The sequence below is a fragment of the Vicia villosa genome, linkage group LG7 (genome assembly GCF_029867415.1).
Source record: "Vicia villosa cultivar HV-30 ecotype Madison, WI linkage group LG7, Vvil1.0, whole genome shotgun sequence".
In the NCBI taxonomy this organism is placed as follows: Eukaryota; Viridiplantae; Streptophyta; class Magnoliopsida; order Fabales; family Fabaceae; genus Vicia; species Vicia villosa.
The window spans coordinates 70,006,663-70,014,795 of NC_081186.1; positions in this window are offsets into that span (position 1 = coordinate 70,006,663).

The window sequence follows — 8,133 nt, forward strand, 5'->3', positions numbered from 1 at the left end:
TGTTTTCTTGACATTTGAATAGAGAGTGGATAGAACCTCTTCCCAATCTTCCCTTTTATCGATTTCAAAAGCTCCTTCCGCGTTCTTCAAATCAAACATCACTCTAAGAATGTTTTCAGTAATAACAACAAACTTTCCATGGACGAAAGAAAGTATTGATTTTGGAGCAACCACAGCATGTGCCCAGAACTCCTTGACAAGATCTGGATAAACTGGGCCAACGAACTCAGCAAACAACGAGGTCCATCCTTGAAAGATGATGTCTTCTTTAAGATTAAATCCATGTTCTTCAAGGTTGTCAAAGTCAACAATAAGTTCACATAGAACTTCTAATTTGTTCTTGGGAATAGAGCATGCAACAACAGGAGTAAGTTGCAACGTTTCTTCTTGGAGATGATGAGGAACAGATGACTCAGCATTTTGGGATGAGGATGCAGCCATTGATGCAGAATGACCAAAACAAAACGAGCAAGAGAAGCGAACTGGGTTTTTGATTAGGGTTTTTTAGAAAACGGCTAAGAACTTTTCAAACGAGAGAATGCAAGGAGAGAGAGAGAGACAAAGGAGCGAAAAAGATGTACGATATGATTTGAAAAGAATATATAGAGACGGATTAAAAAAAATATAAATCGAAAAGTTCCAGAATCAAAGGAAATCAATTTTATTAAATGATGAGTGACGTGAGGAGAGAGAACGTGGTAAATGAAATGATTTAAAACAGTTACCTAGGTCGGTGTCTTTTCAACTGCACGCTTTGTACTAACCGTACAGATACGTGTTCATCATCAGATAATAGATGACAGCTGTATTAAGAATAGACTTTACGCCTCAGATTCTGATCACTGCTTCTGAGTTGATCAAGTTTCTCTTCTGGAAATACTCCTTCTGAAGTGTGCTGATATAAGTCTGAATGATCTTCTGATCCATTACTTCTGATATACACAGCTTCTGGAGGTTCACTTCTTTGTTCTGCAGCTTCTGATAAGACAAAACTGTATCTGCAGAAATTCTTAAGCTCTTTGTTTCATCAGAAACAAGTTTATCATCAAAACAGATGTTTATTGATTTGTCCACAATCAATGTTTCAACGATGTCTATTCTGTAGCATTTTACATCATTGCTATAGACACAAACAAAATAGATGGTTCCAAGACTAACAACTTTCTTTTCTGATCTCCTACAAGCATAGTTTCTTCAACAGATTTAAGAACCAGAACTTGGAAGACAATCTTTCTTCCCTTCAAGTGTTGAAACCAACTTGAGTCCAGGAGACATGTCATGTTGATTTTTATCTTCTTTGTCACCAAGAGAATCTGCAAAAGAAATAGTCCTTTTCTTTGGTACCCACATTTTCTTGGGTCCTTTCTTGTTAGATTTTCTCAAGTTCTGATTGAACTTGGATTTAACATTATAAGCAATAGGAGGAACAGCATGATAATTTTTAATATGAGTTTCATGATATTTCCTAGGTTGTGTCACATGCTTCTTGGTGTGTGTTATGTGAAAACTTTGAGCATGTGAAGTGTGCCTAATATCATGAGAGTGGCCATACTTGAACTGATCATACAATGGCTTGTATGTGATTTTCATTTCATCAACAGGTTCAAGTTTGTATGGGGTTTCACCCTCAAAACCAATGCCAACTCTTTTGTTTCCAGACACAGCATATATCATAGAAGCTAGCTGACTTCTGCCAATACTTCTAGATAAGAACTTCCTGAAACTTAAATCATATTCTTTCAGAATATGGTTTAGACTAGGAGTGGATTTTTCTGAATCAGAAGGAGATCCAACATTATTGGATAATTTTAAAAGTTTTTCTTTTAATTCAGAATTCTCCAACTCAAGCTTCTTTGTTTCAAATTCAAATTGCTTTTTCAGCTTTTTGTATTTGAGACTAATCTGAGACTTGAGTTCCAGTAGTTCAGTTAGACCGGAAACTAACTCATCTCTAGTAAGTTCAGAAAATACCTCTTCAGAATCTGATTCTGATGTAGATTCTGATTCGTCATCTTCTGTCGCCATCAGCGCACAGTTGGCCTGCTCATCTTCTGAATCATCTTCTGATTCATCCCAGGTTGCCATAAGACCTTTCTTCTTATGAAACTTTTTCTTGGGACTTTCCTTCTGAAGATTTGGACATTCATTCTTGTAGTGTCCAGGCTCATTGCATTCATAGCACATGACCTTCTTCTTGTCAAATCTTCTTTCATCAGAAGATTCTCCACGTTCAAATTTCCTTGAACTTCTGAAGCCTCTGAACTTCCTTTGCTTGGTCTTCCAGAGTTGATTTAGCCTTCTGGAGATCAGGGACAGTTCATCTTCTTCTTCAGATTCTGATTCTTCAGGATCTTCTTCTTTGGCCTGAAAAGCGTTAGTGCATTTCTTGATATTAGATTTTAATGCAATAGACTTACCTTTCTTTTGAGGCTCATTTGCATCCAGCTCAATTTCATGGCTTCTCAAGGCACTGATCAGCTCTTCCAGAGAAACTTCATTCAGATTCTTTGCAATCTTGAATGCAGTCACCATAGGACCCCATCTTCTGGGTAAGCTTCTGATGATCTTCTTCACATGATCAGCCTTGGTGTATCCTTTGTCAAGAACTCTCAATCCAGCAGTAAGAGTTTGAAATCTTGAAAACATCTTTTCAATGTCTTCATCATCCTCCATCTTGAAGGCTTCATACTTCTGGATTAAGGCTAGAGCTTTAGTCTCCTTGACTTGAGCATTTCCTTCATGAGTCATTTTCAAGGACTCATATATGTCATAGGCCGTTTCCCTGTTAGATATCTTCTCATACTCAGCATGAGAGATAGCATTCAGCAAAACAGTTCTACATTTATGATGATTCCTGAAAAGCTTCTTTTGATCATCATTCATTTCTTGCCTTGACAGCTTCACGCCACTGGCATTTACTGGATGTTTGTAACCATCCATTAGAAGATCCCATAGATCACCATCTAGACCCAGAAAGTAACTTTCCAGTTTATCTTTCCAGTATTCAAAGTTTTCACCATCAAATACCGGCGGTCTAGTATAACCATTGTTGCCGTTGTATTGCTCAGCAGAGCCAGATGTAGATGCAGGTGTAGATGTAGACTTTTCACTTTCATCAACCATCTTTTAAATGAAGCGTTTTTCTCTTCCTGAATCTTTTCTAAACACGGTTAAGTGCTTGCACCTTAGAACCGGCGCTCTGATGCCAATTGAAGGATAGAAAAACACTTAGAAAGGGGGGGATTGAATAAGTGTGACTTTAAATCTTGGACGATAAAAATAAATTGCACAATTATTTTTATCCTGGTTCGCTGTTAACGAAGCTACTCCAGTCCACCCCCGCAGAGATGATTTACCTCAACCTGAGGATTTAATCCACTAATCGCACGGATTACAATGGTTTTCCACTTAGTCCGCAACTAAGTCTTCCAGAGTCTTCTGATCACACACTGATCACTCCAGGAACAACTGCTTAGATACCCTCTAAGACTTTTCTAGAGTCTACTGATCAACACGATCACTCTAGGCTTAGTTCACTCCTAAGACTTCCCTAGAGTATTCTGATCAACACGATCACTCTAGTTACAAACTGCTCAGCCAACTGCTAAGACTTCCTAGAGTATACTGATCACACGATCACTCTAGTTCCTTACAACTTAATGTAATCTATTCAAGAGTTTACAAATGCTTCTTAAAAGCTATAATCACAAACTGTGATATTTCTCTTATCGTTTAAGCTTAATCTCACTAAGATATTACAACAGCAATGTAGTGAGTTGATGAAGATTCTGAGCTTTGATTGAACAGCGTTTCAGCAAGTTTGATATAAGTTGTTTTGGTGCAGAATCGTTAACCTTGCTTCTCATCAGAACTTCATATTTATAGGCGTTGAGAAGATGACCGTTGAATTCATTTAATGCTTTGCGTGTTCCGTACAGCATCGCATTTAATGTTATACGCTTTTGTCAACTACCTCGAGCCTTGTTCACGCTGTGTCTACTGACGTAGCCTTTAGTAGCTTTTAACGTTCCTTTTGTCAGTCAGCGTAGTCTGCCACCTGTACTTCCTTCTGATCTGATGTTTGTGAATACGACGTTTGAATATCATCAGAGTCAAAACAGCTTGGTGCATAGCATCTTCTGATCTTCTGACCTTGAAGTGCTTCTGAGCGTGATACCATCTTCTGATCTTCATGATCTTCAGTGCTTCTGATCTCATGTTCTTCTGATGCTTCCATAGACCCATGTTCTGATTCTGCTTCGACCATCTTCTGATGTCTTGCCAGACCATGTTCTGATGTTGCATGCTGAACCATTTGAGATACAACTTCTGAGCGCTGAATTATGCGTACTCTTTATATATTTCCTGAAAGGGAAATTGCATTGGATTAGAGTACCATATTATCTTAAGCAAAATTCATATTATTGTTATCATCAAAACTAATATAATTGATAAGAACAAATCTTGTTCTAACACAATATCCTACCATACATCCGCAAGTTGAAACACTCAAGCTTTGGAAAATCACCTCAAAAATCTTCGAATTACCGACAAAATTCAAGTACAAACAACCAATAAAAGAATTAGAAAAATAAAACTAGTATCTACTACTAAATAGCCTTGGTGAAAGTGGGAAAAATGAGTGAACCAAGTGGAATGGGAATCCCACTGGTACAAAGCCAGAAAACAAAATTTTACTGTCATCGCTTAGCGGAGCTAGGCTCGCTTAGCGATGACAGAAAAAACCAGAAAAATCAGAACATAAATAGCTGTTCCAATTTTCCTCCACTTCACCTAAATACCTCAAATACTGAAAAATAGACAAAATTTTACAACCGTTGGGGTGCCTCCCAACAAGCGCTTGTTTTACGTCGTTAGCTCGACGCCTTTATTGTTTCGGTGTTTGGAAAGTAGCTTCCCTCCGTCATGCCATGGTGACGTCTCACCGCACAAACTTAAAGAAAGTGTCCTAACCAAAACACTCAACAAACATTACGGGTACAATATATACAATTTCACAAACATAAAGAAAACACAAGTATAAAAATATGTACACAAACAAACACATATATACAAACATGAAACACATATAACTATTAACATACACAAAGAGAAAAATTGGTGACTGTTAGATTCACAAGTTGAAAAGTGAGATTTGTAATTAAAGAGCTAATTCGAATTCAACTTGTTTCATAAACATTCACCAACAAAAGTATACTTGTATGTAACATATACAAGTAAAACTATATGGTGAACATAAACAAGTAAACATGTACAAGTAAGTATATATACAAGTGAAACTATACAATATATACGATATATACAAAGCTCAAGACCACGGAAACTATTGCGATGCAATCAAACCATCCCCGGCAACGGCGGCGTTTTGTTGAATGCAGTATAGGGCAAGCAACAAAAGAAAAGATTTGGAAATATTGATCCGGGATTTATCGTCCAGAGAGATGGAAGATGCCATTCAACAGTTTCTACGGTTTCGAGCTCGGGTTTGAATGAACAAAAAGTAAACAAAGATATGGACAAGAAAAGAATAAACACATTCTTAGAAGAGAAACAACTTATCAGGAATGTAAATATATTCACTCTTCACAAACATACACTTACCAACCCGTTATACTCAACCTACAATACTCATCTATGTTATCACGTATCTCTCACATAAGCGTCCATCTCTGGAGCACAAACGAGATCATCTCACAACTAAGGTTATCTCTAACGCGAAGTCGCGAGAACATTCGTATTCTCGCGTCGGCGATCTCTCACGCGCCGCTCAAACACGAAAGCATTAAGTACAGATACAAACAGTGAATGCTAGCTCTAAATCTATCTCTAGAGTTCAGAACCAACAGATTATCATCCTAGATAAAGATTCAAGCAGTTTATCTCTAAAGCAACTCAAATCTTCAGCACAGAGCAAAAATCCAGGATAACAATCAACATAGATTTGTAAAGAAAGTTAAATATAACTTTATAATCGATAAATCGGTAAATATACATAAGATTCAAGTACATATACAAACAAACCCAACACAAAAGAAATACACAAAGAATAGAGAAGATAAACCAAACATCTCGCGGGTTGTCAGCTCCGGTTGATGAGAAATCCACCTCCGATCTTCCAAGTGCATGACCCGGTGTTGTTTTCTAAGCTAATCCTACTCTAAGAATGAAAATGATGGAGTTGGAACCAAAAACTCTCCAAAACCATAACCTAGAAATGTTACAAATGAAGAAATATAAAGACAATTTCTGCTACGGCCGCTTAGCGGCCTGCATCTCGCTTAGCGGGCTACACGTATTCATAAAATATCTACAACAGTAAACAGGCCTCCGCTTAGCGGCCAGACCCGCCGCTTAGCGGCCAATGAAAATTGGTTCGCCCCTGGAAAGCGCGCTTAGACGCCGCTCAGCGGCGCTCTCTGCACAAAACTTGCTTATTTGATCCAAAATCGCGCAATCGGAGCCGTGCCTTCGACACTTTATTCCTCGAGGCTCCAATAAGCATGAATACCTATAAAAACAAAGGAAAAACTATTAAACGGTATATAAAACATATGAAAACTAAATAATGTGAATATATACACAAAAGTGGGGATTTTATTACAAAAACGGAATGAATAGAATCGATAAGTGCCACAATTATATACTCAAAATAACAACATTTTGGCACTTATCAAACTCTCCCCAACTTAAAACTTTGTTTGTCCTCAAACAATGTCAAATAAATCAAAGAATCAAAAGTAATAAACCAAAGAATTGTGAATCAACAAGTTTTGAAAACCAAAAACAAATGTATGGCTCAATACAAAAATGTATAAACAAAGTAAATACTTACCACTATCCTACAACAACAACATGTAAATGAAACTAATCCTAAGTATAAAAAGCATACAAAACATTCTAACACAATACATGCTCACATCATGAATCACACCTAGCAAAAATTTCATAAATGGATGAAAAACACACAAAGGTGAAGGACTTTTAACACTCATCCAACAATCTTGCAAACAAAAGATTAAATTATGCATTCATCTAAAAATCACATTGAAGATACAAAAGCAAGAATCACAAGGACTTTTAAAGGTTGTAATGTGGCTTGGTTAACAAACAAGGGATATGTCCTAAGGCTAATCGAAACAAAAACTTGCCTAAACCAAAGGGAGTGATCAATCCACCAAAGATTCAAACAACAAAATCTCGATTAAACTTACTCCTTAACTACAAGTTTCTCAAACCGATCACAATACTTATTAGCACAATTATTCGCTTCTCTTTTCTTTTTCTTTTTCAAAACTTTTTCTCCTTTTTTTTTCTTTTCTTTTCACATTTTTTTCTTTTTTTTTTTCTTTCTTTTCAACCTCATAGCAACAACTAAATAAGTACATAATCATTTTTCTCCCCAACTTGAATTCAACCACACCATCATGTGAATACTCCCTACTTTCTAAGGCAAGGTAAAAATTCATACCAAAAATCATGGTTGAGGGTTCAAGAAAACAAAGAATCAATCATCCATGCAAAAATGACAACTAAACACTCAAAGATAAGCATTTAGCAAAAACAACATGGATATTGACAAAAAGGCTCAAAAGGGTTAACAAATGATCACACACTCACAAGGTGAATTGACTATTTGGTTTTGGTGGTTGTGCTCAAAATGAAACAAAATGCCTTGATCCTTTTCATGCTTTCATAAAATCAACATAAACAAAAGATTAAGCATAATAAAATCCAGTTAAAACAAAGATTGTGGCCTCCAGCATATGTAAACAATGGAAAGCTTCCTCACATTTATGGTTTGGGAACTAAAGTGATTCAATCAATAAGCAAGTAATGCAAAAGAATGAATGGTATGGTAATTGTACAAATGAAAAGTTTCCTAAACATGTTATGCTATAGAAAGGGATAAATGATTACCTTGAATGATACAACTTCAAAAACAATATCCTACCATACATCCGCAAGTTGAAACACTCAAGCTTTGGAAAATCACCTCAAAAATCTTCGAATTACCGACAAAATTCAAGTACAAACAACCAATAAAAGAATTAGAAAAATAAAACTAGTATCTACTACTAAATAGCCTTGGTGAAAGTGGGAAAAATGAGTGAA